This window comes from Astatotilapia calliptera, chromosome 22, assembly GCF_900246225.1.
Source record: "Astatotilapia calliptera chromosome 22, fAstCal1.2, whole genome shotgun sequence".
NCBI lineage: Eukaryota > Metazoa > Chordata > Actinopteri > Cichliformes > Cichlidae > Astatotilapia > Astatotilapia calliptera.
Genome location: NC_039322.1, coordinates 16,634,704 through 16,653,014, shown reverse-complemented (window position 1 = coordinate 16,653,014; position 18,311 = coordinate 16,634,704). Strand labels below are relative to the sequence as shown.

The 18,311-nt window shown below is 40.5% G+C and overlaps 1 long non-coding RNA gene across 1 annotated transcript; it reads right to left on the bottom strand.

The window, feature by feature from the left end:
* Positions 1 to 3,514: 3,514 nt before the first annotated feature.
* LOC113014857 (uncharacterized) lies at positions 3,515 to 12,442 on the bottom strand. The gene is made up of 4 exons (XR_003271023.1): positions 12,245 to 12,442; positions 10,803 to 10,910; positions 6,870 to 7,051; positions 3,515 to 3,857 (listed from the first exon to the last, which is right to left on the bottom strand). It is a non-coding gene; the product is annotated as an uncharacterized LOC113014857 (long non-coding RNA).
* Positions 12,443 to 18,311: the final 5,869 nt, after the last annotated feature.

Here is an 18,311-nt window from a genome sequence, read left to right as displayed (position 1 = left end):
TTAACCAAAAATAACGAGAGCAATGAAAATTGCCCTAGGAAGCAAAACTAAATACAAGGAAACTTAAACAAAACTTCAGGGAAGCCTAGTCTCACTGCTCTCTCAGTGTCTATATGCATGCCCTAGATGTAAGAATATATATATATGCACTGTGCATCCATGTGTTTGCAGAATGTCACATGGTTATGTGCACTTGCTCACTGCTCTGAACCAAATCATGGGGTTTTCCCATGATGCACTGAGTGTTTCTTCCTTTTTCATTCACCTCTTTTCACTCTCTGTGTTTATACACTGTGATTTAGTTATTATTAACCTCTGGCTCTCTTCCAGTGTTTCTTTTGTCTCTCCCACTCCTTTGTGGCAGATGGCTGCCCCTCCCTGAGTGTGGTTCTGCCAGAGGTTTCTTCTTGTGAAAAGGGAGTTTTTCCTTCCCACTGTTGCCAAGTGCTTGCTCATAGAGGGTAATTTGATTGTTGGGGGGGTCAGCATTTTTGTAGGCTCTTTACCTTACACTATAAAACACCTCGTGGTGACTGTTTACCTTGATGCTTTAGAAATAACATTTAATTGAAGTTATTTGAATTAATTAACAGCTGATATTCAGAATCACAGGTGATCCACAAATAACGGACAGAAGTTAAAATATTGAGCACAGTTTAATTAACAGATAAGCTCATATATCAGAATAACTATAAAAAGTCATTAAGTGCCCAGCGATCACTCACTCCACTGATAATATTTGGAAACAACATGTTGTGAGAAGAGGACAGTCAAAATCCTTTTATAATCTTAAAAACCAAATGTGAAACATTATTCACATTAATGCTGTGTCATTACAGTGAAAAGGCAAACATAACGTTAATGTTACATTAAGCATAGTTTACTAGGGATTAGAACCGGTTGGAACATTTCATATATCAATTACAGTCAAATTCCAGAAGAGGGTGGTGTTTTCATGTATCTGCCACATTGTCCCCTTTGGCTGGAGGAGTGTCAGGTTAGGATTAAGGTAAACAGCAATGTTAATGTTATAAAGAAAAACATTTCATTATGAATGAACATGTAAGTGTGCTGAAATCTACCAAACAGATGCATTTCTAATTTCCCACCACGATCATGAAACATCATGAAACAAGATCCGATCTGTGTTTTAGGGGGTCTTAATGCACAGCAGACCAGAACTGTTTGGTTGCTAAAGTGATCAAGTCTGAATCAGTAACGTTCAATGTGTCATCACATTAGTCATAAGGATGAAAAAACTCTTAAATTATGTACAGTGGCACCTTAAAGGCTTCTTCTCCTGCGCACGCCGCGGTTATTATCTTGAGAGCATCTGCATGTTATTTCGCAGTTTCATTAGCATTTGTTCCTCTTAGCCATAAAGAAGATTACTAAGTGTCACATGAACCTAATTTATGCTGCAAATACTGGCAGTGTGTGATGAGTTCTTTCCAATAATCTTCTTTGAGTTCACGCCAGAGAAGTGTGCTTGAATTAAAATGGTGGGCAGAGGGTTCAACTTCTAACAGCTGTGGAGTCATTTGGAGTCAGTTTCCATGTTTCATATAAAAGCGCAGCATTCTTTAGGTTCATACAGGCATATATGCTCTCATCCAAGAGGCTGTGAGGCAGTGCCCTTGGAGGTGGTCCTGACTCACATTTATCGTTTGAGTCATCATAAGCCAGGCCACGACAAGGTGTTAAATAGGCATGCCATAGCTGGGGTCAACGAGAGCTATTGAGGTCACCTGAGGCAAGGGCTGTATCCCAATTCAGGGTCTGCAGCCTTAAAGGCCGCATTTCAAGGCCGATTATGTCACAGCGGCGCGCCGAAGGCTGTCCCAATTCAAAGGCTGCTCGAAATTTGGCCCTGAAATGCGTCCTTCATTTCCCTGAATTTTAAGGCTGTGGCAGTGTAGACTTCGTGGCCCAACATATCCCAGAATGCATAGCGCGGCAATGGGTGTGGATAAATTTGCAGAAAAAAACGGCGGATGAGGGGCGGCCGAAGAGTAAACTTTAAGTACTGAATATTATGTCACTTATTTATGAGCAAATGTTTAATAACGAAGAAGATTAAACATTACTGTTGGCCACATGTCGGCAAAGTTATGTGACATTAGTGACGTTTGTACTAACTTGGTTTTAAAGCCTTTACTTTAAAATACACGCCGTTCAATAGCTGAGCTTAATCTTACAGAGAATGATCAAAGCTCATGTGGAAACAAACAAACAAATGAACAAAAGGTTTTCTCCTTCATTTCTGTCAAACAAAGCTGTATGACACGTTTCCAGTGGTTAGTATCATGGTTGCTAGGCAACCTGGGCAGCGCAACGGAGGCTAGACCGTCCCATTTCACAAGCCTCGCACTTCCGGCCTTAGCGGTCTTTGAGTACGCGGCCCTTGAGGATCGTTGAGGCTGCGTACTTTAAGGCTGCAGACCCTGAATTGGTATACAGCCAAGGTGTCAGTAGGGACTGCAACACCTGGGAAGGTCAGACTGCATTATATAGCTGGTGTCATAAGCCACCGCCTCTCTTCAGCTGTGGTCATTCACAGTGGATGTTGTTGCCTCATTTACTCCTCTCTCAAACCATCAGTCTTCTTAGGAGAAACCAAACAGTGGCCCCAGTGACAGTAATGACCCACGCCTCATGTAAAGACTGATTAATAATGGGACGAAGACCTTAAAGAACACCTCCAAGGCTCCCACTGTGGGTTTAAATACCTGGAACTCTGAGATTGGTTTTAGAACTACAGAAGAAACTTCTTCACAAACCCAAACAAGTCCAACTGCCTTCTTTCTAAGAACTCAAAAATAGCTGGTGTTGTTTGCCTTAATTAAAGCAACATTCTTCATCTACTGCTATTTTCCTCCAGTTGTGCTGCTCTTTGTCTTTCTTACATCGTGAGACACTGGTGAACCTCCCTTTTCCATTAGACCACATGTGTCTCTTGCAGTGCAGAAAACAGAAAGAAAGAAAGATTTAATTCAAGCTGGCAAGCATACAGTGCATGTTCTACATCCCACAAACACTCATCATTGTATCCATTTATCTCTAAAAGCTGCAGCACAATAGGAAATAGGCTCTATGTCATTTCAGGCATGGAATCCACTGTATGTTTCCCGTGCAGTTTCCTAGAAATGTGTTATTCCACCGCCAGCTCTGTGCACTCAGGCTGTGGTGTTGACACTAACTCATGCCTGCTGCTAATGGAGACAACAAGGTGCACCTGAGCATTCGTGTCATTCATGAAACCCTGCTGACACAAAGCTCTGAATAATTCTTTGTTTTTAATGCTGACATGCTGCACTTACATTTCCAATCCTGATTATTTCTGGTCAAAGTCACGATGGCCTCGGGTTCCCCCGGTGTGTACTGAGTTGAAGACTATTGTTATTTTATGCGCTCTAAAAGACGTTGGAGAAACACAGGTGCAAAACAAAAAATTGTCCCTTTATTCTCTGACTCCCTTCGAGATGCATCGCGTTTTTTAAGAGTGACAGGAACTTCAGCAAGAGGCCTCGAAACCTCTACAAATAACAGACAGAAAAGAACAAAACAACAAAGTGAAACAAGATGTTCAGCTACCTCTTTACTCCTCGAGTACAGTGGTGTCTTTGTCTTGTTGGAGATACTGAAATGAAGGGGTGCGCCGCTGTCATCCTGCAGAGTGTTTTTACTCAGAATCGCCCTCTCATGCATGTCACTCATGCTTCAAAGGGCACGTGGTATCTTGTGCTTTCAGGGCTGCCTTGTTCAGAAGCCACAGTGTCGACCACCCAATACATGACTTTTTGTTTTCCCCCTGCAGAGCCGAGAGCTTGAACACGATCACCACCATAGACCCGCATCTGTGAGGAGAATAGAAATTAATCAACTTTGTGTTTTTCATCATTCATGGCATAAAATGTAATCTGGAAGGAGTCGATTATTTCTTATTGAAAGGTACAAAACAGCTTCCAAAATGTGAAAGAATATAAATGAGAAATTAAACACTGAACAGTAAGAAACTTCTCGAGGATTAAAATATGTCCATTAAAATACGTAAGCAGTTCTCCTTGAAGCCCTGATATGTTTTTTTGTGTGTTGCATGACGTTGGGTGTTGGACAAGCTGCTTCATTCCCACCCCCATGTAAAAAGAAAAATCGATAAATCAGCAGTTTCCCAACTAATGTGAGAGGAAAAAACATTGCACCGACCAAAGGAATTAGCTCAAAATGAAACAAAGAGCACAGTGTAGGGGGATTGGCCCGGGCCACACGGCCCCGTGTTAGCTGAATGAGTATACTGTGGCTGTAGCTGCAGCCTTTCAAGTCACTGGGCTTTGTAATAACTCTTGTTCTCTAAAAATGCCCATTAGCCAACTTGCTGCTCATTTCATTTCCAGGATTAGAAGTGGAGCACATAGGTCCCTTTGTACTTTGGAGGAAAAACACAGATCAGCTGTACACAGCAGCGGCATTAACCTCTCCCCTGCTCCTGTACTTACACCCTAAACTGCACGCTTGAGAGGACAGTAGCGAAATAAGAGGTCGGAAGTACATTTAGAGGAACTGGAGTATCTATCAACTTTATACTATTACACTAATAAGCAGCTACATTTCAGAGGATTGCACTGCTGTAATTCCAGAAATATAGAGTTAAATTACCTCTGTGTTGCCATATGGCTAATTTGAATCCAATTTAAATGTAAATGTAAATGTTAATGGGATGATGATCATCAGTTAAAAGAAAAATCCAGTAATAAAATAAATATATTTGTAATTTTTTTAAAAGAGAAAGGGATTCCGAGCATACTACTTTTTTTATAGAAAGTATAAATTACTTATATTTGCACACAATGACAGAATTATTTCAGAAATAAGTTTCAATATTATTAGCCCCATTTTATTGAGCCATAGCACAACCACTGCTGTGCAATGATACATTTTAACTTTGTGATGCCTTGTAAAACAAGTTAAAACGGAGGGTTATCTACCAGTTTACACACAGTATAAAACTTCAGCGAGGGTTTGAGCTGTCACTCAAGAAAGCATCGTGCCGAAAACAAAAGAAGTCAGTTTAGACTTAAGAAAAAGAATTATTGATGCACACAAAGCAGGAGATGGATATACAAAGTTATCGCTGCATTCCCAAGCGTCAACTGGAGTGAGGAGTATCATCAGAGAATACCACACAATAAACTGGTTAGAGATCCCAGAGACCCCAGAACCACTGCCAAGAATCTACTGGATAACTTGATAGCATCACTGGATCACTGAACAGGATTGGACTGCGAGGTTGCAGACTGAGGAAAACTGCTTCAATCTAGATGGATGTATGGTAAGGACAACCTGGAGAAAGTTTATGTATACTGTAACTGTTTCTGTTGCCTTTTGCTGTAATCTTGTGTGAAGCACTTTGATGGACACTGTCAAAGAAAACTTCAACCAGCCAGTTGAAAAACTGGGTCTGAGTCATCTCTTTGTCTTCCAGCACGACAGCGATCCAAAACATACGTCACTCCTGGTGAAAAACTACTTCCAGAAAACCAAAGTGAGCGTGAGTTCACATGACATGAGTGGGCTGCATAAGGCCCTGACATGAATACCAATTCAAACCTGTGGGATGAATGAAAACAAAGCTAAATGTCAGATGACCATCAAATCTGGAGAAGCTTGAGAGATCATCAAAGAAGAATAGACGGGGATCAGGAGACGTGTGTAAACGACTTGCATCAATAAATCTACCATGCCTAGAAAAGCTGAGCTAAAAATTCATTTGTCATATCCTTTTTGCGTTATTATGGCAAACAATTGCTTTTTCAATCAGCAGACACATAGCATTTATCATTTACTTGGATATCAATCAAATATTTACTCTCCTTTAGCTTTTTGTGTTTACCAAACCATGCACAACAATGCAGAAAATCTCTCTTCAGATGCTTCGCCAGCTTGTGGCCAGCTGTCTGCCTGTCGTTTGGTGCCAAACAGGTAAGGAACTGCAGGTTTTTAACACTTTTTTTGACTTTTTCACTGAAAACACGCTTCTTGCTGCGTATAAAAGCCGCAAGAGTCATGAAGGAAGTTGAACTGAGACTTGAGCAACTAAGAATGAAACTTGCAACACTTGAATTTACTGTGCAGAAATGTGGGGCATAAAATCGACCCTTAAAAACAATAATAATAATAAAAAAACAGTCAGCCATACAAGGATTGTGAAATTAAAAAAGGAGTGATATTTTGTTACACCATGAGTAGCTTTAGGGTTATTAAGCAGGAACTGAAAGCTTGTTGTATAGCAGTTGTAGGCTTTAGTGGTGTGTGAGTGGTGAAGATTACGTTTTTGAGCAGTATGTTAAATGTGAAAAACTGTGGAAAGCTGCATGATAACAGAGTTGTATTAAAAAAAAAGAAGGCATGCACTTTTTACTTCTAATGTTATTATTAATTTAACAAAAATGCAGAAGTGTGTAGCAGTAAGTGCACCTCGTGATTCAGCAGCTTGCAAAACCACCATTAGCAGCAATAACTTTAAGTAATCCTTTTCTGAATAACTTTATCAGTCTTTCAGAACATTGTGAAGAAATTCCTTCAAGCTCAGCTTTCTTAAGGTCCCGCTACAGCATTTCAATCAGGTTGAGGTCTGGACTTTGACTGGCTCGTTGCAATATTTTGAATCTTTTGTTTTTCAGTCATTCTGTAGTACGTTTTCTGCTGCGCTTGGGATTGTTTTTCTGTTTGGGCCAAGCTTTAGCTGTCAAAGAGATGTTATACAGAGGAGTTCTCTCAGTGATTCTAAGACTCTCAGGCCCTGCGTTTACACAGCAAGCCCAAGTATTCTGTGTTTAATTTTCACTAAACGTGGTGCTGTACATTATTACCAGACATATCCACTTTGGTCTTTCTGGCCTAAGGACATTATTCCAGAAGTCATGTGGTTTGTTCTGATGCTGTTCTGCCATTTTCTTCTGAAGACGCTGTCTCTTGGCAACCCTTCAGTCCTTTTTGCAGTTTCTCTGATGCACAGTCTGACTTTAGGGTAAATTTCCTGGGGCATTCAGTCCTGGAAAGAATGGAAACTATTTTCAGTGTTTTCCAATTGCGAATAATCGTTCTCACTGCAGAGTAATGGACTTCTAATTGTTTGGAAAAGGCAATATAACCCTTCCCAAACTTGATAGGCAGCAGCAATTACTTCATTTTACTAAAATCACTGCTGACGTCTTTCCTCCTTGGCATTGTGTTAACACACATTTGAATGCTCCAAACCAGCAAACTGGCAAAACTTCAAGATCCAAGTCTTGCCACTTGGCAGCCATCATGGCAACACTAATGTTTTTTTGGCTGAACCCCCCCCCCCCCCCCCTTTTTTTTTTTTTTGTTGACTTTTCTCAGCATCATTAAGTATATTGGTTTGCCAACAGCACAAACAGGCCCAACAATACCGTAGCATGGGCATGCACTGCAGTAATGATTTGGTATGCCTGCCAGCACACAGCTGAAAGTGTTATCAGCCTCAAAGGTTCAATGCGCTTCATGTTTCCAGGTTTCAGTGTTGATGGGTAGAGCGGGGCAGGTGCTATCAAAAGCATTTAGGAATTCTCCTTTATTTTTCTGCTTGGCATTCTTTGAGTGCCACGGCTCTCTCATATAATTTGCCTGATGGGAATTTATTGGAAGGTTAAAATACACACATTTCTTGACCTTTATTCAGGATTGTCCTTTAATCCAGTAGTTGTTCCATAATCAGTGGGTGGATAGCTTGGAGAAAGTGAAAACATTTAATTGAGTAATAATATTATTCACATTCTGTGATTAGTTCCATTGCCGGGGGAGACTGCAGGCCACATACGGTGCCTGAACTGTGCCAAAAAAGGGGGGAGAAGGAGAAGGGATTAACCAATCCACATACTTGCTCGATGGCCTACATCTCCGTTTCTCCATTTATTCTGAGCTCCTCATCGGTGAGCCAGGGGGCTATGAACGGGGGAGCAGTACGCGAGGTAATCTTTCACTCCTTTGCATAGCACAAAGACTTAGCTGGAGATAAGCTGCACGCCACAGCATGAAAATAATATGAAACACTGCGTGCTTGACAAAAAAGTTTGAGAGATTTTAGAAGATGTAGAAGAGCTTATACACATTCAGGTATGCAGGATCGAACATAAAGAGAAAATATGTATGCATACATTACTTTTAAATGTAGCAGCACTACGACTTAGGCTGTAAAATAAAAGCTTAGGGTAAATTCAGCGTTGGAACATGTGGGTGGTACATGGTTGATGGGATCCTGTGGTTCATTTACTCACTTCTTTTTGCACATAACAGGTAGCTGCTACATTCATGAATCAGCAGGTGATGGATGGAGAGGCACTTTAAAGCACTCAAAGGCTGGAGGAATGATGGACACATGAAGAGAAAAGCGAGACAGGAGTCGAGAGGAAGACGGCAGAGCGTTAGGAGGGAGACAAAGGGAAGGAATGGAGCGGCGGGATGTGAGAGAAAATAAAGCAAGACTGAAGATGGAAAAGGAGAGGGAGAATAATAGAACAGCAAGAAGTCAAGAAGGGGTGTTGCAGCAAGCTGGGAGCGCAGTTTGCATGGCTCCACTCTATGGGGGACTTTAATTACTTTTCAGCGTCACTGCTTCTCCTGGTCATGAGCTACATGCTCCGATCACCAGCCTCTGATTATCAAGCCTTTGTGAGGGCCTCCACCCGCTGTCAGGCTGTAATTACGTTTGCGCTGGAGAGCGTCTCAGCATGTCAGAAAGCTTACAAAGCCATTATCCAAGTGCTCTCTTTTTCTGCAGGCGTGAACTCCTCTGTGCCGAGGAACTCAAAGGTGAAGGCCTTTACATACATCGAGTGTGTTAAACGTTATTTGCAGATTTTTCTTTTTTTTTAAGGGGAATTACTTCAGTTTCCATTTGTTAGCACAGTGTTGAGGTTAAAGAAAGTACGTTTTCAAGGCTAACTTTGAAAGAGTAGAGTAAAAATGGGAACTGATTGCGAGAATAAGTGAGATGATTCATAATGAGACTGCATCGTTGTGAAACTCTTAACTATGCTCAGTCACTCTTCTAAAAAAGGGAATTGCTGCCTCACACAACCACCTTTCTTCACTGTGTAGTTTAAAAAATGCCTTAAATATAAGCATAAAGTCATTTCAAACACACCTGTCCCCGTGGTCACGATGTGTGGATCCATTTGCAGAAGGCCTTGATCGGTCCAACACACTACACTGTGATTCACCAACTTTCCTCTCTTATCACCATTTACACATTTTTTAACTTTATTTTTATTTGCGCTCTTAGACTTTTCTCGTTTCTGTCCTCATTCAAGCATGCTGTTTTTCATCCTCCAGCTATACTCAATGAAGTGTAACACCTACTGCACTTAGTAGTGTCTTTAGAGTTTGAAAAAAGCTGTTTTCATTTTGTTGCACCTCTGCAATGCATTTAAAAAAGTCAGCCTTCCTCTACTCCAGGATCATCTGAAACATAAAGTGAGAATTCAGGAAGCGTTTTATGTTTCAATCAGTGAGTTAATGGCATTGTTTTGTTATGTGGCATACCCCAAGTATCAGCAGCAGGTCCTATTTAATTTGCTGTGAAAAGGCATCTAATGCACTGTGATATATTTTAGAACATGCATCTGTAATCTACACTGAAAACGCACAACTATGTTTCTCCTTAAACTGGGGCAGCACATAAACCTCTCTTTTCTTCTCTTTCGTGACCTCATTACTCAAATTGGGGTGTAACCACAGACTGTATATAAAAGATGGATGGGCTTCGGGCCACATCACCTCTTGCTTTGTGGACTCCTCAAACTGAAGTCTCAATGGTAGCGTTAAGGCCACCTAGATGTTGACTTTTTGTAGCCAAATTTTGCCATATTTGAATGTGAAAGTGTTACGTTGATGTACGGTGAAAAACAAAGCACACGCCTCTTCAGGTCTAAGGTTTTTATATATCAGGACATAATAAAACAATGCATAGCAGGCCTGAAAATTGGGTAAATGCAACCTCAGATAAACAGCAGCATGACATATTATACCATGAAATCATTTTTTAAACAGCAATTAAGGTAAAACGCAGGGGAAGTAACAGCCAGGTGCTGAAACTCAAACCCACTTGGTTAATACATCATCACCAAGTGTGAGCACTTCTATAAAAACAGAAGTTTTGATCATTTGTTGGCCCGGAGCATTCAGGCATGTTAACACAAAGCCAATGAGAAAAGTCATCCACAGTGATCTTAGAGAATCATCTGGGAAAAAGGTCAGTTTAAATTCACTGTGTATCCCTGTCATTTAAACAAACACCATCCAGATGTATGAATATAAAAAACTAAATCCACCCACACACATCCATTTTCTTGACTGATTATCCAATGCAGAGTCATGGGGGTGGCACTGGAGCTGCTCCAGTGGTCACTGGGCTAGTACTGTGGTAGACCCTGGACAGGTCTACCACTCTACAGTAGACATAATATACTCCAATATAAGTTAGAGGTCCTAACTTATTTTGTACCAAGCTGCCTTGAAATGCTATGAAGTTGGGCGAATTCACATGCAAGTCTACTGAGTCTGACTCACTTAAGTAGCGACTGGAGGAACTGCAGGAGGTTTCATTTTTCAACCTAAGAGGTTGATACTTGACTGTAACCCATGGGCCTTCTTCTAATTTCCGACAAAGAGATAAACCTTGCTCGACACCTCACAAGTGTGCTGTTACCTGCACTTGTCTGAAGGGCACACCTCTCAGCCATGTCATAAATCTGCACAGGGTCTCTGAGCCCCGTCCTTACCTTACAGTCCAGGGTCTGCATGCAGAGGAAAATTAAAAGTGCCGGACACTGCGCTCCATCCCACCAGAGTCAAAACGTTTAACCTTGTTGCTCTTCTCAAGATTAGACCTGTGAAAGGAAAGCACAATGCCACAGTTCACTTTTAATACTTTTATGCCAGTTGTATTCACTTGAGGTCAGATTAAACCAGTTCAGAAACTGATAGACAAATGATGACAGCATCTACATTTAATTCTAAAGGCCGAAAGCCCTTCCTATGTGACAAAGTTGTGACATACCTTTAATTAAACAAGTTATGACACTGGCATGGTTTAGGACAGCGTGTCTTTTAAGGTCAGTCACTGGCACATTATAAATCCCAAATGCCAGTCTCTTTACAGGAGATTTAACGTGGAGAAATGAACTTAAGTCTCACAGCGGACCTTGAGGTAATTTTACCACTGAGCACACACTGCTGTGAGGATTAAAAGGTGCAGGTCTGAGAGCCATACAAGCTAGGCTGTATGCGGAGAACAAAACCTGGCAACCCAGACAAAAACTGTGTCAGTGTTCAAGACGAAACAAAACAATGCAGTAAAACAGCCCACGTCACAAAACTGCAAAACACATTATGACCCTAGAGAATTATTTTAAATAAAATATTTATTTGACGCGTTAGAAATGTCACAGTTGTAGTTACGGCATCCTGCGATGGGGATTACAGCACAGGGTGGGTTCACATTGTTAAGCTGCACATTTTTTATGGATTACATGTGGAAAAAGAAATTAAAGAATTTCTGCAGCAGGTGCAGAGAGGAAATAAGTATCTTAAGGCTCTGTGTCAATACAGCAGGAAGAGGCGCTTTGTTTCCGCAATTGCATATTTGAACAGCGATTCACTAAAACAGACCAGTCTGTAACACATTACATGATGATATTCATCTGAGATTATGTCTACCTAATTTTAATACCTCCTAAGGGCTTGATGATTTTTATTAGGTCCTGACACCTTAGAATTGATAACACGTTGGATACTGACAGAACCTTACTCAGACATTAGACATGGATCTATGCTCTCGCACAGCACACTGACATTAAACTTCTCACATTTGCTTCTTGCCTTATGGTTGGTGAGCTGTATTATCTGCACTTAACAGTTTTTAACCCAGTAACATGTGCGGTGCCTCACCGACAAAGCTTAGTCTGCTTTGCTGACTCACTGTTTTGTTCTAAACGAGCATACAAAATAATACAAATAAGGAAATGACGAAAAACTTCTCTTGTTACCTAGTGTTTCACCATCACTGTCATATTAGACCAAGACCATAATCTAAAAGTTCCTAAAATGCTTAGTAAAAATTAAATAAAGAGGTAGTAGGGGTTACAATTTTCTCTCATTTTGAACCAAGAGATAAAGTAACTGTCTTCGTTAATGCCAGTGTCATCGCCAAGTTTCAGCTCACCACTTATCAAATCTCCTTTGGCCAGTAGTCCAACTTTCAGCTGAGTGTCACTGTCTTCTAAAATATCCTGCTAATCGTGAAGGAAACAGACAAAGGGGGCAGGAACATAGCTTCCTTGGCACAGTTAACACAGGAGATTTAGAAGGAAGACGGTTAACTAGCTCCCTGATTTCCACTACTTGGCTCAGCTGTCTGTTCGTAAAGCCTGACTGGAACTACTGCTTATGTGAAGCTCTGTATCCTGGCAACCATAGAAATGGCCAGGAGATGTGATTGGGACTTATCTCTGGCCTGAAGCTAAAACATCTCCGGGGGTGATTTCTAAGGCACAAATATGTCACATTTCAAACCACCTCTTCGGTCAAACACTTCCATTGTTAAGAGCAGTAAAACTCCAGGCCTGGAGTTCCTTTAAATACGCTTCATTACACCCACAATTTACATAGATAGTAATATCTTCTCTGGGTGGCAGATATACTAAAGACTCCTCGTATGAACTGTTTTCTGGTTTGTTTTTTCTTTTTCCATCAAGAGCGAAGTGTTTCAGCCACCTTTGGTTGCTCTCATGCGTGATAGTGGCCACGTGCCTCTTTGTCGCGTTCAGCTTGTGTGCTTGCGTCTCAGCAAAGGCAACCATCAGAGGAGGCTGCGCTCCCCGATCAAACCTCCCTGACACATGGCAAGATTTTTGTCAAGCTTCTCTTATAAGGCGGCAATGCTACCAATTACCTTCGTCCAGCCAGCCAGCCAGCCAGCCAGCCATCTCGACAGTCTGACAGATGACTTTGACCTCAGCAAACACAGAAGGCTTCTTGTGGTTGACACATGCAGAGGTTGATGGGTTGCAGCGCGGTTATGGAGGACGTGAAACTTATTCTCACACCGAATCCAGTACAGTACAAGCCTCCAGGCAGGCAGGCAAGGACAGGTGACTTACCTTGATGCCGGTTCCGTTCGACCCCCTAGAACAAATGCACCCCCTATGTAGTCTTTTCACAAACACGCACAAATACACACACAGTGACATATTCCCTCTAATGATAGGGTTCATAACCTTCTTCCTGCTGAGACTTGAGAGCTCAGCCATACTGTTACAGAGCCGTGAGCCATGAAGTCTCCTGTGGGAACAAGTGTTGAATGTGACGACTGCCTCGAGGTAGAAATGTCAATGTGAGGGCAATATTAACAAAGTTCATTCATAGAGCTACCCTTAGCAAAAACACACTGCAAACCACCTCACATAAAGCTGAAATAAAAACCAAATTGCATCAATAAAATGCTCAACACCAACAAAGAAAACAATAGCAGGACGTTTCCTTCTGACGGACCCAAATCCTGACTCCAAACATTGTTATTAACACTTCCTCCCATGGCACATGCTGTTAAAACACCCTCGTGTTAATCAGAATAAGGCTCTCCAGCGTTACGCTCCCCATGCAAAGACTTTATCCTTTGTTTTTTGTTGCTGATGTTATTATCATAATCAACCCTCTTGCAGCAGTGGAATTTCCTCTCCTTTGGCTGACCCACCACCGGGCAGAGTGATGAAAATGCACCTCATGAGGGTGAGCTCATTATTCTGAGCTTTAACCACATTGTGAATACAAAAACAGAGTGAACTTACCTGGGTAGGAAACTCAATAAATGCTCAATAAAAAACAAAAGAGAATTATTTATGAAGAGGAGGGGTGGTTTGGTTTTGTTCTAGCTCTTTCCAGTTAATGACTATGTGTTCACTGCCACACTTCTTAAAATCTGTATCAGACTGGATGCTTAAACATCTAAAATTAGCTAAATATTTTCCTTCAGCAATTAGCAGGATTACTATGTGTTAAATATTTGGCTCTAATTTTCTTTTTTCTTGAGCTGCACAGATTAATAAAGAAAACAATGAAGTCATCGCTCACTAACATTTTACAATGATTGTCTTTAAATACTTCTCACTTGAAGTTGTAGCTCATAAAATATTTTCATAAAATATGTTATATCAGCAGGGACCTGTGGATATCAATTAAAGCCTGATGCTCACTAGTGTTCTCCATCATGCCGGCCTTGGGTTAGTATTGTGTTTCAAGGTTAGAATTTGAAAGTGGCTCTTGCATTTGCCTGGCAACACCTGCAGCACAGGAGGTGGACCACATGGTGAGTACCTGACACACACCTTTTCACTAATATGCTTCAGGAGGCAGAGCAGGTCAGCCATAAATTGGAAGGTCAGCGGTTCAATTCTGCCTCCTCCAGTCAGCATCTCAACGTGTTTTGGGGCAAAATACTGGAGTCCGAAAAGGGATTAAAGTGGTCAAAGAGATACAAAAGCATGCTGTAAATTTTCATTTACCATCTCTTGACTCAGTTTAGATTAGGTTAGGGAAAGTATATACATATTATATTTTGGTGTTTTCCCTGCCGTAGGTTATCGTAAACCTCATGTTTTTAGTTTTTGTGTGCACATTGCTCTCACAGAGCTAGCCGCCATATTTAACGTGATACAACCTCCTCTGAAACTGGATTAAAAGAAAGCACTGCACCAAAAGCAAAAGTCTCCTTCTGCTTTGCCTATAGTTTTTCATGTTTGTCTACAAATACTTGCTAATTACTGGCCAAGCGGTGGCACAACTTGCGACGCAAACAGGAAATGAAGAGAGTTCACTTTCAAAGTTAAAGTTGTGTCTCAGAACTGCAGCCAACGTGTTTCGAAAAGTGAAGCTTTTGTTTTGAAAGCAAATCCCACTTTAACCCTTCAGAGCCAGGCGTATCGTACATGATACATGTTTTTGTGAGTTTTTGAGACGTCTACATCATCAGCGTGACTTTTTTACCCTCAAAAAAATGATATAAATTGCATTTTTAATGACTAAATTGCAAAAATATGGCAAATGTAGAAAATGTGATACAAATTAAAACTCATATATGCAGATTAAAATTTGATATATTTTTTATATATTTTGTCTAAAGGTTCAACAAACACTCCATTGTCAAAAAAATGGCAGTCATGTTAATGACATATGGTTTGTGGTCATGTGTCCGCAAAACGTCAGTAGTGTTTACTTGCATTTCTGTATGCAGCAATAAACAGTTTTCACTTGAGCTCATTCAAGCTCATTCAAGCAAATTCAACATACCAGGATATTTTTGCTTTGCCTGCAATCCAGCTGAGCTGTTACACAAAGGCAGTTATTATCTCAATAAGTGATACAAAGGTTTTCCAACATAACACTAAGTGTGTTCACATGAAAGGGGTCACATTGGTCCATATGGCTAATCACAAAGTTGTACAGACCCACTGGCAACAGAAAAGCTGATTTTGTAATAATAAAACTGTTTTACTAGGAAAACATGAAGAGGGTTAAACAGAAAACCCAGACTGAATGCAACACAGCTGCTGCAGACACATCAGTATAAATATGATCACCCTATAAAAAAAACACTGAATTATTTAAAAATTGCTTGCAGCCTGGAAAAAGCAGGAACAAAGTTGCTTATAATAATTTACATTTGGCACCAAATTATGCTGTTTAGTGGAAGACATAAACTTTAGACCCTCTAAAACTTTAGCTCATCCTATTTCCATGTATTGAGGTCTAGAGATCTTCCAGGAGAGCTGACACTCTGCTCAAGAGTATTGATTAGTTGGTGATTGGTTTCATACATGTTGAGCTCTAAACTTGAATATAGTCTGTTCTAATGAAAGGATTTTACCTTATAATATAAAGTGCCTTCAAGTGATTGTTGTTGTGGCACAATATAAATAAATTGAACTGAACTGAATTGTTAAATGTTTAACATAAGTTACAGTGATGATGTATCTCAGTTAGAATCCAACCACCTTCGTAATACTGTAAAGTGTAGAAGTGAATTCATATGTCATTTGATAAATAGAGATGTGTTATGATGTAATAATATGTACATTTCTATTTATATTTACATCAGGGGTCTCCAGCTCCAGGCCTCGACGATCACACCTGATCCAAAGTAAAAAAAAATGGTTCTAGAGACCCAGAATGTAACAACGGACAATAACACAAACTGAACTGTAGTGATTCTTAAAGCCCTTTGATAGAGTTATTATCAACAATAATCTTGATTCAGAGAGCTGATGTAGCTCTGTGGTTTTCAGACAAGAACAACAACTAATTTTGAAGCAACTTTTATAACAGCAGAGGTCAGCTGTGGGTTTGACAGCCTGTTGTTAAAAAAAAAATAATTCAACATTCAAAACATATTAGTAGGTTATGGCCTGGAAATGGAATACGTACAATTATTTAGACTTACATGATTTGCCACCTGCCAGTTATCCAGATTGTTTTTGCTGATGGAGATAAAAAAAATAAAAAAAAAGGAAACACTGAAGCACCCTTCTTTAGTATTTAGAGAATCTGACCAGCTCTTATTACGGTCGCTTCACTCAGTTAGGAAGCTTTCTAAACAAATCTGACGACACTAACACAGCCTTACTCCAGTCGTGTTATTCACCTGTTTGCAGATGAAACTAATTAGTTGTGAGCTGTTCCAACAGGTGTTTATTATTTATTTTTATTCATTTATTTGCCCTTGTTGTGCTTTTCTGAAATCTTTAGTTGGAGTTAAAATCCATATAAACATATTTCAGTTGTTGTCCTTTAATAATTCATTTTTCTTTCCTTTTTTTCATACCACTGTATCCTGTATTTATTTCCACTTTACATGCTGTCACAAGATTGTAATTTGAAGTATATAAATAAAGTAATAAATATATCCACCTGAAGTAAAATTACTTTCCAAAGTGACATTTCTGAAAAGAGTGACGCAGAATTAGAGCCATGATAAAGGTCAGAGTTCACCCTCACATGTTGGGGAGGTGACTCAGCCAGCTGTTATCCTTGCATTTGACACTCTTGGCATCTGGAAGCCACAAATTTATGCAAATGAGCAGCAATTAGTTTGTGGATGCTCATTTGGCCTAACGTACTCCCCAGACACGACTAGAGATCAAAGACGAGATAGCCGAGGGGTTTCCAGGATAGGCTAAAATTTCATGAATACTGATATGTCGTGTAACATCCTGGCTGACCTCCCTGCAGTCAGAATTCTGCAGAATTATGTACCATACCAGAGGAGTCAATTTTCTCTTTTGGCAAAGCTGTTAGTGACAGCACCTCAACCGCGTGTGGAATCATTAGCAGAGGAAGCTCACCATACTGACACTATCTGAACAAATAGCCTCTCAGAAGAGACAGGTAAGCCAAAGCCTCAGACCCTGTGGAGAGAAATGTGAGTGGCTACCTCCTGAATACTGATTAAGTCACAGGGGAGGGCATCCAAGTCCCAGCTGAATATCAACGATAAAATTAAAATGTCCCTACTTTCTTCAGTTTTCTCCTCGGTTTCCCTGAACCCCTGCCCTCAGCTGTTGAAGTTAAAAATGAACAACAACCTAAGATCAGATTCTGAGAGTGATCGATTGCTATTCCGCTCCCATTTCACAATGAAAATGATAATGACACGCACTTGGAGCAACACCTTGGTCCCCAGATCTCCAGACAGATGGCATGTGGCAGTTAGAGCATGTCCTCAGCTGCGTGCAGCTGCCCAGCAGAGAGAGGCTGTCGCTCAACCATCTACTCGTCCCCTACACTCCGTCGGCCATCAAAATTATATGACCAATATGCTCCCTTTCAGCGGAGGCTCAGGAGAACATGCCATTATGGCCCGTTTACATGATGTGCTCCATCCAATATAACAAAGTGTGAATGTTTTGAGTTTATTTAGGCCATAAACCTTAAAAAAAACACCAGATCGAAGTGGAACAGACTCATTAAGAGCGTGTATTTTCCTTCATATTCATAATTTAATCCTTTCATGCAAACTTGCATCTCTGAGAAGGGCCGAAAATCAGCTGATGGAACCGAAAAGATTGAGCAAAGTCGGAAAATTACTTTTTTTTTTCTTTTTGCTTGAAAATAAGTGCAAGCAGATGACAGTCAAGACGCCCATACATTCATAATTAATGTGAAAATTGGCATTTTGGTGCAGTGCAATTTTCTGTGCTTTCAAGAGCATCGCACTTTGAACAAGTAATTACTCAGCC